A 24,202-nucleotide genomic window follows, 5' to 3' on the forward strand; every position below is an offset into this window, starting at 1 on the left:
CTAACCTGATAGTGGAATAGAATGAGCAATCTTTCTCTACCCCTTTTCCTTAGTGTAATCAGGCTGATGTTTCATTTGGCCACCTAGAATGCACAGGAAATCTCATGAGTCACTAATGATTTTTTGCCTGGCATCCTATGCAGTGCAGAGCAAACTCATGCATCTCCTGATACAGCTGCTTTACAATCCAGGGCGGGCATAGACGCAGTGCTTTCTGGGCACCTATCCCACAGTTCCCATGTCAGTCCCCACCCTTCAGGGTCAGCAAGACATTGGACTCTCCCCTGGTTCACATGCACACTGCCAGTGACCTTTAATCTGATACAGCAGCCACCTGGGATTTTAAAATATGGGTGCTACTTTAGGCAGCAAGCTATCCCCATGCAGATGTCATGCCCCCTCCATGCAGCATGCAATTATGCATGTGGCAGTCTACCCTCTGCCTTCAGAGCCTGCAGGCAATTGGACCTTCCCTTGGTTCACTTGTGTGCCCCAGTAACTTTAATTATTTTTAAGTCATATCACAGCTGCTTGTGAATTTAAAATACAGGCATTGCTTTAAGCAGAATATGCTCGCTACCCCATGGTCTGGTGTCCCTGGGACATGCTGAGCCATCCCTACATGTTGCACCACCCTCCCCCTGTGCTCTTGCATAGCTTTGAGAAAGGTTCCCCCGCCCATGAACCAAGGAACAAAGGATAGCTTACCAGAGTGTTGACTGTAAACCTTTTCATGGATGAGCTGAAAGAGTTCTGCTTAGAATCATGCATTCTTCTGTCTTACAAGTAACAAGAGTGACCTTGCTGTTGCAATGTGTTTTTAAATACAGACAGGCAGCCATTATTTCTGTGACTATGGTCCTTGTTCCAAGTGTAGATAAAAATGTTGCTGTTGCTAATGAATATTTCTAAATTTGTTTTATGAGCAAACAACCGTGGAAAAAGATCAAGAGTGCACAGTTCAGCAGATAGCCAGTTGCCTACAATGAGGAGGAAGAAGACCAAGAATAATTTCTTGGAGGACTATATGAAGACAGTTTCAAAAGAGTGAAATTAGTCATTGGAAGAAGCAAATGATAGAGGCACAACAACGAATGCGGGAATCAATCATGTCCTTTATGGGCAAGCAGACAGAATTATGGAATTCAGCGATAGAGAAATCACGATTGGACAGATCCTTTAGGAGCAGGCAGATGGAATTAATTACCTCAGTGTTAGAGTCAGTGATCCATGCGTACCCACCCCAAAATGTCCCATTACATGCGCTGCTACCCGTACACATTACTTTCCCTTTTTAGAGGCACAGCATCCCCAGGCCACTCCAGGCACCACTGACACATGCCATCCTTACCCCTTTAATTTTCCCCTGGACCGGGCACTACACCCCACTAGCCACCTAATGCACCATCACCTTAGATATCCCTCAACGTAGTCAGCACAGTCCCCTGCTCCTGCCCCTGCATCCCTCAGTGACTCTGTTAACCACCAGGAAGTTAGCCTTCTGGTGTGTATTGAGGTTTTGGGGCTAGGAAGCTGAGCACTCCATGGCCTTCCTTGACTCGTTCTGAGTCTCTGATGAGGGGAGGGTGCCAAATGTGTATCTGGATGAGGTATGGAAGGAGAATGGATTGGCTGGATGGGGCATACTCAGCCAGGAGCAGGGGACTCTGCTGACAGGGTTGAGGGAGCTCTAAACTGGTGTATCTTTGGACCTGATGATTTTTTATTTTCTTGTCATCTTCATATATTTTGGGCACATTTATTAAATTAGCCCACATGGACATTACTCAAATTATACAAATATCAAACCTAAAATACAATAAAATCACTCTCTTGGAAAATGATCCTTCGAACCGTATGTTTTTTTTATATTTCTCCCCAACACATGAGGAATCCTCTTGTGTGGACTGAGTGATGAATTAACCATGTCCACAAAGGCATAAGCAGGTTACACTTTCAGAAGTTTGAAATCCAAATGTGTCTTAAATGAAAAAGACATGAGAAGACTTCCACTTTAGTCCATACTATTCAGGTCTCAGCTACAGCCAGTTCTGGATGCCAGGTTTCAGGGAACTTGTGGACAAATTGGAGAACATCCAGAAAACAGCAGCCAAAATCATTAATGGTCTATCAAACATGACTTAAAAGTGATGACTGAGAAAACTGGGTTTGTTTAGTCTGGAGAAGAAAAGACTAAGAGGGGACATGATATAAGGTTGTTACAAAGAGGGAGGAGAAAAATTCTTAACGTATGAGGATAGGATGAAAAGCAATGGGTTTAAATTCCATTGAGGGAGGTTCAGGTTGGACTTCAGGCAAAGCTTCCTGTCAGGCAGTTTAAGCGTGGGAATAAATTGTCTAGGGAGGGAGTGGAATCTCCATCACTGGAAAAATTTAAGAGTAGGTTAGAAAAATCATGTGTCAAGCGTACTTTAGATAATACTTACTCCTGCTATGAGTGCAGGGGGTTGGAGTAGATGAACTCTTCCAGTGCCTTCCATGCCTATGATTCTACAGTTCTCCCTATGTTAGCACTGAACCTTCAACACAGATCCAGCTGAGATACTGTGAAAGTTATAAACCTTTTAAAACTGTAAATGTATACAAATTACGTACCTGGGTTGGAAAGATTCCAGACTAGATGATTCCTGTGATGTGTGAAGACATTCTTGTGGTAAATTCAAATATATTCTTCACTGTCATAAAGAGAGGAGATCCTCTGTGCCGGTGATTTACTACTGGAGGTAAGTAGCAAGCAGTCCTGCCTTGCAGAAAAGTGGTTCGGGAGAACAGACTGAAATGAGGAGACAGCTCAAGGAAGAACAGAAGACTGTAGATCCTGACAGCTAATGGAAGCATCTTGTGAAAATAACCTATTTAAAGAGATTTCTAGATGGCCACTTCACAAATCCCCTGAAAGGTACTCTGTTTCTTTTTGCCCAAAATAAAGGCACAGATCTTGTTAAGTATTCACTGAGATTGGAAGAGTGACATTTTTTCTTATAAAAACAAAAAGTAGTCAAGTAGCACTTTAAAGATGAGCAAAATAGTTTATTAGGTGAGCTTTCGTGGGACAGACCCACTTCTTCAGACCATAGCCAGACCAGAACAGACTCAATATTTAAGGCACAGAGAACCAAAAACAGTAAGCAAGGAGAACAAATCAGAAAAAGATAATCAAGGTGAGCAAATCAGAGAGTGCTCAAGAATTAGAGTGGTCAAGAATCAGATTGAGCCAAGTATGCAGACGAGCCCCTGTAGTGACTCAGAAAGTTCCCATCACGATTTAAACCATGTGTTAATGTGCCGAATTTGAATATAAAAGCCAGCTCAGATGTTTCTCTTTCCAAAATGGTGTGATAATTCCTTTTCAGTAACACACATACCTTTAGGTCATTGACAGAATGCCCCATTCCATTAAAATGTTGACTAACTGGTCTGGCTATGGTCTGAAGAAGTGGGTCTGTCCCACGAAAGCTCACCTAATAAACCATTTTGCTAGTCTTTAAAGTGCTATTTGACTGCTTTTTGTTTTGATAGTGTATAGACTAGCACGGCTTCCTCTTTGTTGTTATTTTTCTTATAGGTTTTTAAATGAGCACATCTAGTGCATCTAACACTGGTTCTATTGGAGGCTATCAGATCTTTGCTCTTGCTAGTTTAGGAGTTGAATATCCTTCTCATATCAGCATATGGTTTCCTGAGGACTTTGTCATGTCCAGGAAGAATTTCATACCTCTGCAGACATCTAAACCAATAAGCAGGTTTAGGCTAATATCGTCTTCACCAAAATGACAAAGAGACTCTTATTTCAAGCAGGATTTCTGTAGTTATTTGAACAGCATGCTGTCTGGGAAAACCTAAGGAAATTAGATTTCCAAGTGGGAAGAGAACACTATTTCTGTGGTTGAGAAATTAAAGTTTGGTTTAGGAATCTAAAAGGTTTAGGATTTTCTGGAAAAATAGAAATATGTGAGTAGCAGGAAAATGTTATTTGTGAATATTTTGGTGAATGAGAAACTGGATTTCTATATACCACGTTGGCACTGAATTTATGTTTACTTTCTACAAACATTAATGGAAGCAAAAATGGTAAGACAAAATGCTTGGAAAAAAAGCAGAGGAAGTCTATTTCTATGGTTTCTGATTAAAGGTGAAGTCAGAATAGACAGAAAGAGGTAATGGAGTGGGAAAGATCAAAAGTCCAGGAAAGGGCATGAAATATTAGGAGAGATAAAGGAAACGAGACAATAAATATGGTGATGAAGAGAAAACAAAAGGAAAGACAATGCTAGGAGGACTCATTCTTCACCAATTCGGGCTCCCAGAAGGGTTCCTCTCCTACTGGATCAGTGAGCGGCCATCCAGCCCCACTGCCACAAATGTCCAACAACCCCCCAAATCACTCATTTGTGGGGGGGAGGTTCCCCACCTTGACTCAGGTGGGCAAGAGGCAAAAGTTCACAAGCCCCCAGCCTTTCCTCAAGCAAGTGCTGTGGGAAATTAGCTCAAGTCTGGGCCTAGCCCTAGGTCAAGGTGACAGCAGGCCCACAGTCTTTGGCAGCCCCTGGCCCTAGCTTGGTGTGGCAAGCCCAAGAAAGCCCAAGTCCTGGAGCAAGGCAGGGCTGGCCCAGGCCCTGGTTCAGGGCAGTGCAACAATACCACAGTCTTTAGTTGGCCCCCTGCCCTATCTCAGGGTGGGGTGGCAAGCCCAAGAAAGCCCAAACTCTGGAGCAAGGTGGGTCTGGCCCAGTCCCTAACTCAGGGCAGGGCAACAAACAACAGACTTGAGAGCCCAGGCCCTAGCTCAGGGCAGAGCAGCAAACAAATATAGCAGCAGCAAACAAATAGTGCTGGCAGCAAGGGGGGAGACAGCTACCTGGCAAGTGGGTGGTGGGGGGATGCAGACCAACTCACTCCACTGCATCCCAGCCCAGGGGCCCTGGTCACAGCAATACAGCCTGCTGCGTGGGTCAGCGGGGAAATCCAGACCGCAACATGCTACCCAAGGACCTTTAACAGTCCGCTATATCCCCGGGCCAGTTCTGGTCTTCCCCCCACCAGCACATACCCAAAGTCTAACTGACATCTCAGGCCTCACAGGGTAGCAGGTCTGGCTGGGGTCCGGGCAGACCGAGTCCAGGCCTACACAACCTACTGAGTCCACTGCCTCAGGCTGGCTTGGGGTGCAAGCTGCAGCGGATACTGTGGTTGTCCTCTGGGTCTGGCTGGTCTGCTCTAGCAAGCAGGCTTGTCTGGGGTCTATGGGGTGTCAGGACCAGCAGGGGCCCAGGCAGCTCAGTCCAGTCCTTGGCCTCACTTAACCATCTCTCTACCTCCCAGGCAGGGAACCCAGTGCCATTCCCTGGCTTTTCTTGAGGCCCAGTACAGACTGGGGCCTCAGCCTCCCAGGCAGGGAGCTCAGAGCAATCCTCCAACTCCTCAGGAGGATCCAAACCCACTTAGTCCTCATCTCAGGCTTTTATAGCCCTGGCCCCACCTCCTAACTTCTTGTCAGGTGACTGGGAGGGGCCAGGCTTCATACAAAATGCCTGCCTGAAGGGGTGCTCCATTTCCAGGTAGTGGAGTGGCCATCCTGCCCCACTACACCATGCCACATAGGTTACACAACGTTTACACAATTTCTGCTAAGTACAGGTTGGGTTTTGCAACACCCCATATTCCTTGTCATTGTGGAGGGTTTGGGGAGAGATGGACAGCCCTGATAGGGAGTGGTTAGAGCTATGGGCCCGATGATCCACTGGGGAAGGTCATTGGGGTACTTGTGAGAAACTCACCCGTAGGACCTCCTGAATCCACACTCCATCCCTGTGGGCTTGGCGGCTAGGGGCTGCAGCTGGCCAGTGTACAGCCACATGAGCCAGGGAAGGAGTGGGTAGGCTGTATCCCACGCGATACACAGTGTCATGGTGATGTCCTTCACCACCAGCTCCTGTGGGTGGGAAGAGGGACACAGGTCCCAACCTCCATCCTCTGGCAGAGGATGGAGTTGTGAAAGACCCTCGTGTTGTGTGCCCAGCATGACCAGCTAACATAAACATTGGTGAACTGTTGCCTGTGGTCAAACAGAGGCTGCAGGACAATGGAGTGATACCCCTTTCTGCTGATGTATGGTCCAGGGCATGGGTGGGAATGTGGGTCCCATTGATGACCCTGAAATAGTTAGGGAAGCCCAGTGCAGCAAAGTTGGCCATGACCACATCCACTGATGCACTGATGCAGGTCACTGATGCAGATGACTCTCCAGAGCAGGGGCATGTTGATTGCCCTAATGACCTGCACGGGATGGAGACCAAACATACATCTGAGAATGTGGTGGGTGTCCCTGGTCCCCAACAGGCTCCTCTGCTCCCTCCTGTCTGAAGTCTCTGTCCTGCAGCTTTTGTGCCCTGCGCTGACTCTTCTTTGCTTTGGGTATCTAGCCTTTTAAGGGCACACCTGGCTGGGGCTCCTGGAAGGGCTTGCTGGCCATGTGACCCTATCTATGTCATTTCCTAGCACGTTGACAGAGCAGATTGCTTTTTTGATCCACTTCCATGTGTGGACATGATCTGTCGACAGAAGTTTTGTTGGAAGATCTCTTCCAATATGACTTCTGTAGTGGGGTTGCTGTAGTGTAGTCCTAGCCTCAATGAACAAGGGGGAAGGCTGAAAAGGAGAAAAGTCTGAAATTCATGAACTAATTTGTTTACTGCAAAGAGTTCACCCAGCTCTAGTCTTAATGAACCTGAGGTTCACACTGCATGAGTTTATTATATATTTGCTCTTTACTGAGATGTGACTATCCTAATGACATTGATGCATGAACTGACAGAGTAACAGATTTTTAATTGAACAGAAGAAAAATACTTGTGCTTTCAAAGGTTTTAACAAATGAGCTGATTAAATGTTCCATGAAAGGTAACACATGTTTTTAAAAAAAAATCTGTAAATTAGTTGCAAAGCCACAGTTAATTTAATTATATGGTCTTACTGTCTTGGGATAATAAAGCAAACTAAGGATTATAATAGAGTTAGTCTCAGGATGAAACCTTTACTCTTGAGATACATTTTGAAAATAGAACAGTATGGTTAACTGCTTTTAAATGATTCTGCTTACATTCATAAGGATATTATTTTAAAGATAATGGCCTTTTTAGATCATAACAGAACTGATTGGTGTTAAGCAATCCATTGACTTATGCTTCATTGTTTTGTTGTGTTTCTCAATTTAACATCTGTACGCATGCAGATTTTGCTGTCAGTGTCTCTAGAATGTTGTTGGTAAAATTTAGGATGGAAGCACCATGGGTGACTTTTATCACTTTAGTAACCTAAACAACCTGAAAAAGAAAGCACTCAATTGTTTCACTTCAATGCAGGAGGCATCCGAACAATGCTTCTCCTGAGAGCAGGCTGACTACCAGTTCCACCTTAGTGTCATCTGCGGGCTATGTTCGGGGCTGGAGAAGCCTGCATTAGCTCAGGAGATACTGGAATTCTGATAATCTCTGTCAAATCACTTAAGCAGTGACATCTCGGAGCCTGGTTCCAGTGAGACATGGTCTGTTCGGGCTCAGAGTGGAGCCACTTCTTCCATACGAGTTGCTTGAGTAAGGTCTGTGCTTCATCCGTAAGCTGTGCCACCAGATGGTTCAACTAGGCTATTTGCTCATGCAGGTTCTGTACTTCCACGGCAAACTGTATAGTGTGGGTCTGTAATGTGAGGTCCTCGGTCTGCACACAGATACATTGGCTCTGTCCTCCAGGGGCAGTTGGTTAGAATGTGCCCCACCTCCTCCATTATCATGAAAAAGAAAAAAAAAGGAGAAAGGGGAAAGGCAAGAACACAGAGAAGAGTATCAATATGCTTTTTTCTTTTTGGTGGATTTCTGAGAGTATGTCTGTGCTGCAAGTAGAAACCCAAGGCTGGCCTTTGCTGGCTGACTGAGGATTTGGCCTAAGGGACCTTAAGAAAGGGAACAGTTCCAGGGCCCTTTCTGCAGCCTGTGCCCAGAAGTCTACACTGCAGTTAAACAGCCCCTTCACCCATTCCTTGTGAGTTTGAGTCAACTGGCTCAGGCCAGCCACAAATACCTAATTGCAGTGTAGACACGCTGAGCCAGACTGAGATTCTACTTTCATCTATTAATGGCTGACATAGTTACGCCACCTGGAGGCAGCACTCTTGCTTGTGCCACATACGGTGGTGGGGGGATGGTGGAGGATTTGAACAGTGAAATAATGGGGAAATTATTTCAATGTGATGGACCTGTGGGAAACATAACAAAGTAATTAAAATCCAAAATGGCACACTGAGGATGGCCCGCCTATCAACAATCAAAATCTCCATTGCACCTCCATTGTGTGGATTGTTGTCTTGCTTGTAGAGACAATGGGGGATGGGTGGCGACTGAGCCCTGTCTGACGTTGGGATACATGTGGTGGTGTATATGGAAGTTAATCATTTTGTAGTGGCTGTTAGTATGTGACAGGAAAATGGGACATACAAGTGGAAATTCCAGTTAAATTATTTATGCAGGGAAGCGCGGACACACCTTGTGCTAAAGAAGCATTTTGCCAGATATCTATTTCCTGGTATCTTCTGACAAAACTTGTGTCAACAGATTATGGCCAGATCACCAAAGCAGATCAAAAGAGTGATCTGCTCTGTCGACAGAGAGTGGCCGGACTGCCAGGCCATTCAATTGGCAAATCTGCAACTGGAAGCACAGCAGACAGTGTTGCCTTGTGTCCTGGAAGCCCTTTTTGTCAACAGAAGCTCCCCTGGAATGTTCAGACCTGCTTTTTGTTGCCAGATCTCTGTCAACAGAAACATTCTTCCTCCTGGCAAGTGGGGTACAGCTGTTGACCGAAGTGCTGCATTCTGTTGATTTACTGTCAACAGAAAGCCCATGAGAATCTGGATGCTCCACGGGTTTTGTCTAGACATAGCCCTAAATATAATACCCCATCAAACCCACACATCCCATAGTCTGCTTGGCATTCTATTACAAATCCTGCTATGCCTGGCTCTATATTTCATATACACAAAATCTCTTATCCATTAAATGAATTTTGCTTAAAATGGTCAGTGGAAATTTTCCTGTGAAGTTGAATTTTCAATTGGTGGAAAGATGAGGGAACACAAACTGTTGCTGTATCACCTACCCCGGTTTGTATAAACCACCAAAGAAAAAGTATCACAGTCAGGCAGGGCCAGGTGTCTGTCTCTCTGGTTGGACCCAAGGCATGAAGGTTCAGGGAACCTCAACTAGCTCCAGGCAGCTCCTTTTATTGGCTTCTCCACACAATTCTCAGGATGGTGGAGAATTTAGCATAGTGTATACTTTGTGTAATGTGTATTTAAAGACTCCAGTACAAAGTCTGCCTGATTAGCTGGGTGCAAAATATGACACTAAGAGATTTTGGACTGAAAATTAGGAACTTGTTTCTGCAATTAGCTACCCATTCCCTGCAGAAATGCTAGTATCTCATCAAATTACTGAAAGTGGAAAGAAAATGTTCCATCCAATGCTCCGTGAGGGCATGGAAGATTACATTGCTTGTAAAAGTAGAAGAAAATTAAGGCTAGGTCTTAGCTTTTCGAGATGCATGTAAGGAGAGATTTTTTCCCTTCTCCAAGAAAAGGAGATTGTTTAAATTGCAGACTCCCTGTTTCCATTGGATCAGGTGTTATGCCATGCTGAAAATGTTCTCTGTTGATGGGTATTTTTTCAAAGGAATATGCCATTCATATATATATGGACTGGCCTTAATGTAAAATGTATTTGAATAGTTATCTCAACATACTATTAATCTGCCATATGAATGCCTTGGAATTCTGCAGTAAGTACAGAATTAAAATACCACCTAAAAATTCCTGCTGCAGCTCTGATAATACACTCAATAACTTAAGCCTGTGGAAAGTTCCGTTTAGCTCGTATAGGACCTCAAACTATTAGCTAGGAATAAGAAAACAATGGCTCAAGGGTTTTGTTTGTTTCTTCTTTTTTTGAAATCACCCAAAATATCACAACAGTTAGACCAGCTCTCAACATATTGTCATCATGATGCCAAGGTCTGCTCTTATTTGGGCCCTTATTCAACAAGATGCCTAAGACTGTGCTTGCATTTGAGTATTTCTATGGAAGACAAGGGGAGAGTAATCACAGATTCTGTCTTGGCGCCTGTCTTATTTTACCCTCCTCTGGATGAATCCCAATTTATTCCTCCTGAGCCAGCACTTTCCCTAGAGGAATTCAGCCTGAAACCTTCCTAGAGTCCAGGGAAGGCATGTTCCATCAGTGCCATGGTGTCTTTTTCTTTTATTTCATGTTTGCTCAACAAACAAATCAAAAGTTTCCCGAGTCTGTCCTTCACTCTCCCATATGTTCCTCAACCCCACAGTTGCTAATCCCCACACTTTCCAATTTGTGCATTTTGTTCCTGGGAGTATTTCTTCCCAGCAGTAGCTCCAGCTTTTGGCAGGCATTGCAGCTCTCCCTCCCCATTTTTTTACTTCTCCTTTTCAGAGGATCAGACTGTCACTCTGGGGGCCTTTTCTGAGGTGCAAAAGGTGGTGCCAATCAGCCTGCCAGCCAGCTGCTGGTTTTTGATTTCCATGGAATGGTATTCCTTATACTTCCACAGTTATTCATGAGTTTAAGCACCTTGCTGAAGTGGGGCCAGATTCTATTACTTTTAGTCCATTTGGGGAGTATCTTACTCCACGACTAATCTCATTGATTTCAGCTGGGTCACTTGACTTTATACTTGATTTCGATATACAATGGTCTTCCTCAGATTGCATGTTTTATGCATAATCAGCATTAAAAAAATAACAAGACCCTGTGCAAGACAGCATTGAAAAGGGCAAGAATCCTTGTGAAGTAAACTAGAAATTAGGCTTACAGACCTAAAATACATTCTTTGTATTGTCCAACTAGCCAGTCCACCTTGGAATCAGAAAAAAGAAGGAAAGAATGGATAAAAATAGAGGCTATGTCTACATGAGGGACTGGGTCTACACAGTGCAGCTTCCCCGGCAGGTCCATGCTAATGAACAGCCTCAAAATTACAAATGGCTGCTCATAAGCATGGTTCTATGGCTCATTAGCACAGCCACGTGAGAGCTTGGTCTCGTCAGAAGAGGGTGCTGGCAGTAAAGAGGCCATGTGGACATAGCCCTGATGGGAAAAAGGCCCTCTGTTGCCAGACCCTTTCAGGCATAAGAGTCTGGAGACAGGGGATTTTTGTTGGCAGGGGCATGTCCACATGGCCTCTTTAGTGTCAGCACCCCACTCTGCTGAGACCGACCTCTCACACGGCTATGCTAATGAGCCATGGGACCATGAAAATGAGCAGCCATTTGCAATTTTGAGGCTGCTCATTAGCATGGATCTGCCAGGAAAGCCACACCGTGTAGAACCAGCCTAGGAGTATCTGTCTACAGAAGTTTCTGACAGAAGAGATGTTACAACAAAACTTCTGTTGACAGACCACGTCCGCGCATAAAAGTGGGTTAATATTTTGATCTGCTCTGTTGAAAAAGAGCTCCCAGGGCATGTACATAGCTTTTTTGTTGACAGTTTCTGTCAACGAAACTCATTGGCTACATCTACATTAGAAAGTTTTGCAGACAAAACTAGGGGTTTGTAGACAAAAGTTGCAGAGTGTCTACATGCAAAATACATTTTGTCAACAGAAACTGTCAACAAAAAAGCTGTGTGCATGCTCAAGGGGGAGCCTTTTGTCCACAGAGCATATCAAAAGATCAATCTGCTTTTATGTGTAGACAGGCTGTGTTGACAGAAGTTTTGTTGGAACATCTCTTCTGACAATAACTCCTGTACACAGATACTTCTAGAGTAGAAATAGCCATTATGTGTGTAGACACTCATTGAATTTTGTCTACAAAACCCCAGTTTTTTCTACAAAACTCTTGAGCATAGACAAAGCCTAAATACAGCAAAGGAAAGATAATTCCTCTGCAATTCTGAAACCAGCGGCCAACGGATGATGGAAAAACTTTTGGCTCTACAAATCTTACAGTGAGGATATTTTTGTGTATGTGTGCCTTTGCCCTTCATGTCCGATCAAGATGGCTAGAGTCTGAAAATCGAGACAGGAAAACAGGAGTATATCTTGGCAGATCTCTTTGTAAAACAAGAGGTAATGGCAAGATGAAGGAGCCTGAGGCAAAGCAAACAAAGAGAGGATAGTTTCTTGCAGAAGTGGCTGCCAATGAGATAATGAAAAAAAGGAGCTGTCTACAGTATTAATGGCTAGTACAAGTGACACTCTGTGAAACGGTAGCAATAATAGCAATAGTAATAATAAACATTACTGAGATGGAGAACTATAACTACTTTTCCCCTTTTTAAACTATCTACATTTTCAAAGAAATTTAATGCTTGTGAAAGATACTAATAGCCCTAAAAACTGAAGCATATGTTTTACTTACATAACCAAAACTGCATGTATATGATGTGATTGCTAGAGCCTGTCAAAAATCATGTATTAAAAATATCATTCATGTCAAAACATTTCACAGGGAACATTGATTTTATCGTAAAAATTCAAAATATATTGTTTTAACTTTCTCAATTTGTCTTCATACTATCAAAATGTTTTGTTTTGGCTTTATTGTTTTGACTTTTATATGGAAATATGAATTAAATGTTATACTATTCTACAAGTATGTAATATTGCATACAATATAATTAATATTTTAATTTATTGCAACTTTAAATTAAATTAAACACCATAATTAAACACCTTCTCAGGAGATTTCATTTTTCACATTATAGGAAAAAAACCTGTTTTATATTATCAAAATTAAATCTTTTGATGGTTCTAAATTGAATTTTTTATCATTTTTTTTCCATGGGAAATTTTGAAATTTCAGCTTTTTGTTCCCATTTGCAACCTTCCCCCAATCTACAACTTTGGAAATTCTGACTAGCTCAAGCGATTGTAATGAAGACGAGTACCATTATTTCTATATAATATTTTAATCTTAACATGCATAATTGAGGTAATATATTTTACTTTATAGTATTTTAGGTACATTTATTTTAAATAGTTGGGATTTAAAGCCTAAAATATTATATTTTAAAATACCACCTCCTCCCTCAATGGATGAGTAAACATGGAGGGAGGGAAGAGAGATCGTTCCAGAAGTAAGGGAGAGAAGAACTAGGTAGCTCCTACCCCTGGGAGTCTCTGATGCCCATTGTCCAGCTGGGGGTTGAAGAGTGTTGATTGGTCAGCATTTCTTAGCTCCCAGGATCTAACCCAGCATAGAAAGTAGGTAGAATCTCCTCTGGTTCCAGTAGTCTACCTAACTTGAAATAAGAATGTGAATCCAGTGTGACAGACTCTGTGGGGCTAGGTGATCACCTGTTTGGGTATCAGTAAGGAATATTTTCTCCCATGGGTAGGCCAGATGGCAGAGAACCAAGAAAATTTTTGACTTCCTTGCAGCACCTTCAGGCCACAGTCGGTTAAGTAGGAATGTACTTAGTATCTAACTAAGGTCCTGAGGTGGAGTTTTTTATTCATTCCATCGTGTGGCCTGTTTCCTATGTGGCTGAGAGAATAAAATGAAAATGGTTCCCAGAAGTAAGAAACGTATGATTTGATGGGTCTTAGGCTCTTGTGATACAGTGATACCTTGTGGGATGAGGTTTCCAGCCTTCTACATTCTCTGGTTCCCCTTGTGAGGGGCAGGGTCCTAGAATTCAGACACAGTTTAGTCCTGGGAGGTGAGAGGTTGAAGAGAGTCTACTTCATGTTATGTGTTATATGGTAATGAGACCTCTAATACAGACACAAGTTATAGGTTATATAAGGAGCTTTGAAACCTATACCCTGAACCAACTAAATTCCTGGCATAAAAGAATATGAGCAATGGGCAGCTACGATCTCTGCTCTATGTTAATTTTTATAAAAGTTGAGGCCTGCCACTTAATTCCATGCATGGGCCTATTCTCATATTGCTGCTGTTTCCACACCAAGAGAACGTAACTTGAAAATAATACTTTCTCCCACCTTTGTCCATCTTATTGATTTAGGGGCTTCATGTTTATGTGACGTGCATAGCACAATTGCCCCCTAGTTTTAGTTAGGTTCTCTACTAATGTAAAAGGAACTTGCCATTTAGGACTCACCCAAAAAAGTACAAATATAAAGCACTTTAAAGAGGTTTGTTTGGTTTGGTTGTTAACAATTTAGATATGTGTTAAAAACAAAGAAATGGGAGTTTATAAAAATGGAAATTAACTTAAATATGAAATTTCTAATTTGTTTCCATTTCGTAGGTTTCACACTGAAACACCTTATCACATTATGGCCATGCCTACACTTGGCCAACATTTCAAAAGGGTCATGCTAAAGGCCAAATCGGAGAATACGAATGAGGTGCTGAAATGAATATTAGCGTGCTACCGGCTGCGGCACTTCGAAAGTGCTGCATTTCAATTGCTCCCGGTTCATCTACATGGGGCCCTTTTCAAATAGGAATAAAAGGATTTCAACGTTTGCAGGATCCTTTAGAAAAGGACCCCATGTAGACAAGCCGCATGCAATTGAAACATGGCACTTTTGAAGTGCTGCAGCTGTCAACATGTTAATGAGGCACTGAATATTCATTTCAGTGCCTCATTAGTATTCTCTGATTTGATCATTAGCATGGCACTTTCAAAATTTTGGCGAAGCATAGACACAGCCTATCAGTTTTCCTTTTGGCACTCCAAATTTTTCGAAGTTGATGAAGTTTGGAATTTGTTTAGTTTCTCAAAAATGGACCTAAAATGAAATGTTCTTTTGAAGCACAATATTTTTTTGTTTCATTGCATTAAAGAATTTTTCATAGAAAAGTTATAATGAACGAAATATATTTTCCCATGGAAAAAATGTGGTTTTCAACAAAACACCATTTAACTGTCAGAAAAATATCTTGATTGAAAAATTTCAACCATTTTTATTGTAAATCTCCATTTTCTCAAAACTGAGAATTTGGATTAATCACACTTTAAATCAATTGTGCATGTAAGGGAAGTATATGGGAATGCACTTCAAATAGATCATAAAATCATAGAGTTAGAAAGGGCCACAAGGGTCATTTAGTCTAGCCAAGATGCAGGGTTTGTTACACCTAAAGCATCCAAGACAGATGGCTATCCAGCCTTCTTTTGAAAAACCTCCAGTGAGGAAGCTTCCACACTCTTTCAAGGCAACCTATTTTATTGTCCTACTTTCCCTATAGTTAGAAATTTTTTTCTGACATTTAATGTAAGTCTGTTATGGCTGTGTAGTTTGAACCCACAGCTTCTAGTCCTGATCTCTCTGCCAATGGAGAACAAAAATTCTCTCTCTTTTTATGGAAGCCTTTCACATATCTGAAGAGTAGTGTTATAATAATTGCTTAATTTCCTCTTTTGCAAGTTAAACATGTTCAGTTCCTTCAGGTTTTGCTCATATGGCTTTCATTCAATCCCTCTGATCATCTTTGTCGCTCTCCTCTCTATCCTTTTCAGTTTACCTGCATCCTTTTGATACACTGGTGACCAAAATTGGATACAGTACTCCACCTGAGGCCTAACTGACAGAGGGTAGAGTGGTACTTTTGGCTGCTATGTCTCTGTTAATGCAACCTACACTTTTTTTTTCCCAAGAGCATCATATTGCAAACTCACACCAAGGCTGTGGTTCATCACAACCCCAGAGATATTCTTAATAGTGCTTTCTGCAGTGCCAAGACAGTTATTCCTTATTCAGGATTTGTGCATTTGTTTTTAATTCCCTAAGGGTGCATCTACACTAGGAACCAAATTCGAAGTTAACTTTGAAGTTAGGCACTACTTCAAAATAGCCAGCAGAGTCTACTTATGTTTTCCCTTACTTTGAAGTTAACTTTGAAGTAGGAAGCCAAACTTCAAAGTCCTTACTCCACCTACTTTGAAGTTTAACTTCAAAATAGGGTGGGTGTGGATGCTCAGCTTTGAAGTTCCTTTCTTCAAAGTTGTACTTCAAAGTAAGCTACTTCACAGTTATTTTTGTAGTGTAGACATGGTCTAAGTGTCTTTTCTGAATTTCATTTAGTTGTCTATAGTCTAGTTCTCAAAAATTATCAAGATCACTCTCAATTTTAGCTTTATCCTTTGAAGAGTTGTTACCCCTCTGCCAGATTTGTGTCATCTACAGACTTCATCAATAAGCTTTCTATTGCTACATAGCAGTCTTTTATATAGATCTTTAGCATCTGGAACAAATTCCCATGGAGGTCCACTTGAGACCTTCTTCGAATATGACATTCCTTTAATAGATATTCTTTTTTTGTGTTGTTTAACCAATTACATATTTACTTAATGGAAGTTCTGTCAGGTCCTCATTTCTGCAGGTTACTTATTAGACTGTCGTGAGGACTGTGTCAAAAACCTTGCTGAAGTCCAGTTATATTATGTCCCCCACATTCCTCTAATTCACCGAATCAGTTACCTTATCAAAGAAGGAAGTCAAGTGGATTTGGAATGATTTATTCTTGGAAAATCCATGCTGGTTTGTGATGATTACTGTGACATAACATTTCCATATTCTTTATTAAGATATGATTATGATATCAATATGACATAACTGAGATGTACTTTATGCAAAGGCTATGATTTACTGAGTATGATTATCTTGTTTGTATGTCTGGGTCATTTTTGTATCTGAAATTAGGAATATTGACTAACGTCTCTGTAGTTCATCTATGCTACTCTGGGTGACAGCTACTTCTAACACTTTAGGAACAACAGTAGAAAGGTCCCATGGGACTGATAGCCCATCAGCAAGGACAATGGACTCTGAAAAGGCTTGCCCATCCCACTGAAGCTTCATACTCTTGCTGATTCATGGATGCTGTGGGGCTACAAAGTCAAGTGCCCTGGTCATCTGATACAAACCTCCATCATGGATTGCTGACCTGTTTCACTGGGAGGTGGGGGAATCAAAGGATTCTCATTTTATGGGAGTCTTATATAAGGTGGGGGATGAAAACAATCAAGGTCTTCAATTTCCTTTTCCTCCACCTCCCCACACAAAGGAATTCTTGAAAACATCTGGAAACAAAAGGATTGGGACTGTGGGAGGGGAAGAACTGCTGGACCCAGACTTGAAAAGACACTTCTGGCTTGTGCAGGACTCTGCATAAAACAATATCTAAGTTGAGGAATAATTATTTTTTAGCATTTTCTTTAGCATATCTAGCTTAGTTTGAAAGTGTTGTATTATTTCCTTAGGAATGTGTTTTGTTCTGTTTGCTACCTCTTTTAACCACAAAATTTAAACCTCTCTCTTATTTGTAATAAAAGTTTATGTAATCTGTATCAGGGTGGGGGAGAGAAAGTTATGCCTACCTTCTTCTACATTGTGGGAGGAAGTGTATTTCCTACAATTTGAGGTTTGTACTCCAAGGAAGTGAACCCCTGGGGCTGTGGTAAGCCCCTTAAGCTGAGCCTTCAAAGAACTGATCTCAGTGCTTGTATTATCCTGCAGCTGGGTGTAGCCCTACCTGTATTCTGGAAGAGGTTGATGAGCCTGGCTCAGCAAGACCAGGTAAAGGGGACCAAAGCTGGCAGAATATTCTGACTCAGTGATACCTCAGTTGATCAGGTGACATCCTTAGGGGGGTCCAACCTGTCCCAATCACCTCTTCATCCTCCAGGTAGTCTCAAATGGAACATTTTATACTGTGCTCTAGTAGCTTCCCACATATCAAAGTCAGGTTCACTTGTCCGTAATTTCCCAGTTCCTCCTTTTTCCCCTTTTTAACGATGGACACTATGTTACCTTTCCTCCAGTCTTCCCAGGCCTCTCCTGTCATACATAAGTTTGTAAATATTATTGCCAGGGGTGCCAAGATATTTTCAGCAGTTCTTTTAGTATCCTTGGGTAAACAGCATCCAACCCTGCTCAGCTGAATTTATTCAAATTGGTCAGAATACCTTCTTTGCCTATCCTGATCTTTATTGTCTATGGCAATGGTGGTCAATAAGTGGCTCACAAGCTGGATGTGGTTCATCAGGGTGAGCCCCTGGCAGGCTGCTGGCACTTTACTTACCTACTAATCCATAAGTGTAGCTGCTCACGGCTCATGTAGGCTGTGGATCACCATTCTTGGCCAAAACAGAAAAGCAGTAAAGTAGCACTTTAAAGACAAACGAAATAATTTATTAGGTGAGCTTTCGTGAGACAGACCTACTTCGAAAGCTCACCTAATAAATTATTTTGTTAGTCTTTAAAGTGCTACTTTACTGCTTTTTTGTTTTGATAGTATATAGACTAGCACTGCTCCTTCTCTGTTACTAATCAACTTTCTTGGCTAATGGAGCTACAGGAAGCGGCATGCACCTCTACTTCCTGCAGCTCATAGTAGCCAAGAAAGATGATCTGCGGCCAACAGGAGCTGCAAGAAACTGTACCTGTGGGCCAGCAGATAAATAAAGTAGCCATGGCCCATCAGGGGCTAACAGGCATCTGGCTTGTTGCCCACCCCAGTCTACAGTCACCTCACTGGTCATCTGACCACAAGTTATTTTTTGTGAGGAGAGAGTAAATCAGGCCCACATCCCTGCAACTAGACTCACATGGACAGATCCTTGTGTCCACATAATGCCACAATAATTGCACTGACTAACTGACTTTAGTGTGGCTCAGATTTCATCTTGTTTAGACCTCGAATTTATCTTGATTTCCCAGAGTGGAAAGCACAGCGATTTCACTCTGATTTCACGTTATGTGGGCTCAATTCTCCAGTGCCCCAAGCTAAGGGGAGCAGATTGGATCCTTGTTATTTTCATATATCTCACTTTTTCTTTTACCATGCAGAATGAAAGGAGTTTTAACTTGCTGAGGGTATGTAAATGTAAGTTTCTCAGCAGAATTATTATGCATGTTTGGCTTCCTATAGTCTCACATCATCCTAATGTAATTGATTTTTTTTTTTTAGTCCTTATTCAAGCTTTAACTAAACAGTACCATATTAATTAGAAATGTTTAAATGTGTTGCAATTATGCAAAGCTTTAAGTTGAATTTGAGGTCCCTAAATTAAAAAAAAAACTTGAGAAGCAGGGTATCATCAGAAAATGTAGAGTGTTGCTTTGACATTTGTTGTTAGAATGCATTGTTAACTATGGAAATTGAGTACAGTATTAGGTCCCAATACTACAATGTGCTTCAAGTGTGTTAACCCAAATATCTGGGCAAAGTTAATTGGAAGATCTTAATCCTTCCCCATTTCTATTCAGATCAATATGGATTGCACAGAGCAAAATGCTCATGCAAAAACTGTAAACATCCACAAAATGTAAATGGTGATTTATTGTAAATCTGAGCACTATTCCATTCAGGCATGATATTTTATTCATTCTTTTTGTAAAACTGGAATGTATTACCAAGGAAAAAAGTGCATCAATCACATTTTACAGGCTATATATCCTAGATACCTCAAATATTATTACTGTTAACTAGTTAGCTATTGGTATCCTGGTAGCACTATGAATATGCTACACATTTTCTACTCAGGAAGACATTCACTTCACCTCCCTTCTTCAGCACTTATGTTTTACTCAATTGATACTACACATTATAATGACCTCACTGCACATGAAATGGAGGGAGTTATTGTCTGGCTTGTAAGATAATGCGTGTGGTCCATTTAAGGGCTAGAAAGACACATTGACTTGCTGTGGCAGCTTCAGACCAGGTCAAAGTGGGGATGCTGGCCCATTTTGTCCCCCATACCGGATGGCCGTAAGACAGGAGGTACTATTTAGGTCCATGCGGGCATTGAAAACCCTTCCTACCTTTGCCAGGTATAGCAGCACCCACCCTCCAACATATGGGAGTCTTTGGTTTTGTCATGATCTAATGTGGGCATTATACTCAATGCCTTTTTTGGAGTGGGACTGGGAAGGATGTTTTCCCCCACAATGAAACTGACTGAGATGAGGTAGGGTTTGTTTGATTTTCTTTTTAACATTCCTCTTGGTGGATTGGGGCTTAGCTGTTAGCAAGCAAGAGAGGAGAAATTGGCTATGATGTTGAAGCTCATTATGTAAACATGGGGTGGATGTCCAGTGCAAGGGTGCCAGAGAGAAGAGATACAGCAATCAGATAAAAAGATTTAAAGGAGGTATGCTTTGAAGGAGCATAAAGACAGCGAGGAGGGGGTTGGGTGTATGGATCCTATGACTAGTGCAGCAGGGTGACACTCCTTCCTTAGAGTTCCTCACCACAACCTTTGAGGGGAGGGCAGGGTTGCTGCAGCAGATTGGTTGGGGGCCAGGCTGCATGATAGGAGAGGCTTATATTTCTATATTTATGGAATTACCTACACTGTTCACTTTTGTCTGTGGGGTGCTCCCAGGCATTTAGGCATAAGGTTGCAGCCTAATTAAGGGACATCCAGAGTCTCCTCTCCTTCCAACACAACCAGTTAGGGATAGGAATTGATGGCACTAGAGTCCACAGTAACTGATCAAAAAACACCCCCGATAAAGTTACATGCAAGAAACTGCTACAAGCCTGAGCAAGGTGGAAGCTTGCGTAATTAATGATATGTGATATTTTAAAGACTGTATCATAATTTCTATGCACAAGGTGACTTAATTAAGATTGCTTGGGCATTCATTCTCACATTTGCTAACTTACAAATGCTTGGTGTTGCAGCCTTAATGCTCTTTTAAAGTAGTCGCTATGTGTAATTTCACAGGTTTTTAAAAAAGCAAACAGAAAAAACAGAAATGTGATCATGTGGAATCATATTGACGGACAGATAGACCAACCCTTGAAGCTCAGAGCATTTAAATCCATCAAACAGACTTATACCACTTGTGCTAACAAAGTAACTGATGGCAGTAGCTGGTTGTCAGACTCCAAGCAAACTAGAATTAGAGGGAGAGAATTACGAAACATACCCTTAGCTCATGGATTTCACAGATATTTGCTGAGAGCACAGCAATGATGAATCTCAGTAATTTTTAATTTCCATTTAAGGTTCTGAAGCACTGTGTGCTTTCTTGCACTGAGAACCCATTCTGCCTACCTCCCCTAAGCCTGGTACCTTCTGCCTGTGTCTCATTTAGCCTGTCATGCCGCAGCCCTATCTCTTTTCCACAACTCCATATCTCAGTCTGATCCCTTCCAATCTGTGTTTCAGACCCATTTTGCTCACCTAGCCTGTCCCAATCTGCCCAGCCAAGGCTCATCTTTAGAGTCCCAGCTTCATTCCAGTCTGGTTCCTCATCTCAGTGCTTCCTGTGTGCCTCAATCCAGTCTTTCTCCTAGAATCCTTGCGCTGGTCTCTTGACCAGCTACTGCTAGTTTGTCCCTTGCTACCTCCTCTGATCTCAGACTTCCACATCGGACTGGCTCCCAATCCCTAATCACTGTCGACAGACAAACCTCAGCAGCACCTCTGTCGACAGAGCACGTCTACACATAAAAGCAGCTTGAAAGAGCAATCTGTTCTGTCGACAGAGAAGTGTACTCGGGCACTCTGTTGACAAAACACTGTCAAGAGAGGCATTATACCTCATTGGGGAGAAGTATCACACTGCTGGCTGAACAGCTGCGTTTTGTCGACAAACTCTCAACAGAGCACTCTCACTGTGCAGATGCTCGGTGAGTCAGCAAAAGCCCATACAGATGTACATATGTTATAGAGCTGAAAGGGACACTGAGATGTCATCAAGTCCATCCCTTGTCCTCTCAGCAGGACGAAGATTTGTTTTTAATCTATTTGCCCCATGTCCTTAAGCAGCCTCCTCAAGGATTGTACTCACAAGCCTGGGTTTACAGGGCCAATGCTCAAACCGCTAGCCATATACTCAATTTAGACTGTTTTCTCCTGTATGCTGCTTGGAGACCAGAAGGGAAAGAGGGAAGAACAGAGGAGAAACAGCCTCCCTGATGTCAAGTGTTTGGTATCTTTTTGTGCCAGGATGGTAAACAGGAGCCAAGAGCAGCAATTGCTGAGAAAATTCCTCTCAGTTTCTATACACCTGGGCTTAGGCAAGTCCAGTACAAACAAAACTTCAGAGAAGTTACCTGACAAACTCTAACAAATATTTACTATGTGAACTTCAGTTTTCTAAAGTCAAATTTGGCTATTTCCCATGTTTACATCACAAGGCACATCTCTCATACCAGGGCAGTGATTCCAGCCAAATGTCAAGTCCCTGCTTCAAATCATACAGGCTCTATGGTGTCCAAAGCAGTAGTTGTAAAGATTTATTTAAAGTGAGGAGAACAACATATCTCCCCACAATATTCTCCAAACCACTGAAATGTTGTTATTAAGACTTAAACAGGTGCATACTAGATACAAATAGATATTGCATGTCGGTATTATTTCCACTATATTCCAATATCTACCCTTCCAAAAGCCCTCAACCTGCATTCATATTTCACTTCTGTTTGTATCCTATTTGCCACAATCCAGTTATGTTTCAAAATATTGCTTAGAAATGTAGTCTTTAAAGCTCTCCTTATAGAGTAATAGTATAGAATGCATTATTCTTTCCATTATAATGCTATTCTGTATACTGACATGAGACTGTCCAAAACGTGTCCATTTTGCAGTCTGACAAAGGTGTGTAAAATATCAGCTATAGTAGCAACAGATCTGAGAGCATTAGAATGACAGCATCTGCAGCATTAGTTGACTGAGGCAGCTTTGCTGTGCTTTTCCAATTAATCCCAGCAGGTTGTCTCTTTGTGTAAGGATTCCATAAAAACTATACAGTAAGTATTGTGGTATTGTCTTATCAGCAGATTGAAAATAAATTCCTACTGCCTATATTTCAAATGCAATTATATCTTTGACCCAATTAAGTATTTTAAATATTCTGGAAGGTAGAAGGACCATCTAGCTCTTTTCCAATTGAAAATCACATGGTTTATCTTGACAATCAAAGAGCAAACACATACATACATTAGCCAACTAGTGAAAGTAGGTTCCTTTGAATCAGTCCAGACTAAATAATTAATCTATAAATAGGATGAAAGTCAAATATTATGTAATTTTTTATGTTTGATGCACTTGTTACACAATATATCTCTATGCCTGTTTGGTATGACACTGTTCGTATCAAGTGAAACACACTGTGCTAGGGGACAGACATTTCTAATATAATGCTAAGTTATGTTACAAAGAATAAATTAAAATACAAGTTTCTATTACCACAGCTGGAAGTAGTCCATGCAGACACGTGTGCACACAGACCAAACCTTTGAATGGCTGTAAATCATTAATTATTTAACAGTAGCGGATTTTTTTCCAGACAGAAGCGTTCATTTATCAATCTGCCCTCCCCAACTATCAAAGCCTACATGCACGAGTGGATGGAAAGTTTATTATAATAAATAGTATTTCATACAGAGTGATACTATTATCACTTCCAATTGCAGATGAATAGCAGCACATTATTTGGATTTGTTAATGCATGCTAGATCAGAGCCAAATAGCCGCTAGCTACACACACCCATGTGCAAGCATGCGCACATACACGCGCACGCACACGCACACAAACTGACATTTGTGAATTTTCTTATTTTCCACTAGGATGATATGTTTCAAAGCAGAAAGGATAAACCATTAAGCATTTTTTAATGATTTCATCAACTGTAGCTAAAATCTAGAAGTATGAATAGGAAGATATCAATTTTAGAAATTTAATGTAATTTTTATATTGTTCTGGTACAATTGCATTGAGCTTCACATTTTCTTTCATATTCAAGTTAATCTGTTTACCTTGGATTATAGATTTAGACATATAAACTTTGAGAATAAATTAATGTCATCTGCATAATATTATTATTGGTTTATTTAGCTAAAATATATTAATTTGTATTTAACATGTCAATATCTGATCAGAAGAAGAAAAATTGAATCATGAGTAAAAAATGATGATTGTTTTAATTGCATTTTGAACATAATCCAAACATCTCTGTACTATTCACTCATTACCTTTAATATTTATTGATTTCCACAAGGTAACTAAGAATAAATATTTTCTGTAAATTACTCAGAACCTACTGGCAAACAATTATGTGATCTCTTGTTTTGTGGTACCAGCCTATATTGGGTGATTAGATTTTAAAACTGAAAACAAACATTTCTTTCAGTTGGTAGGCTCCAGGCTCTAATAGTGC

The sequence above is a fragment of the Carettochelys insculpta genome, chromosome 1 (assembly GCF_033958435.1).
Source record: "Carettochelys insculpta isolate YL-2023 chromosome 1, ASM3395843v1, whole genome shotgun sequence".
In the NCBI taxonomy this organism is placed as follows: Eukaryota; Metazoa; Chordata; order Testudines; family Carettochelyidae; genus Carettochelys; species Carettochelys insculpta.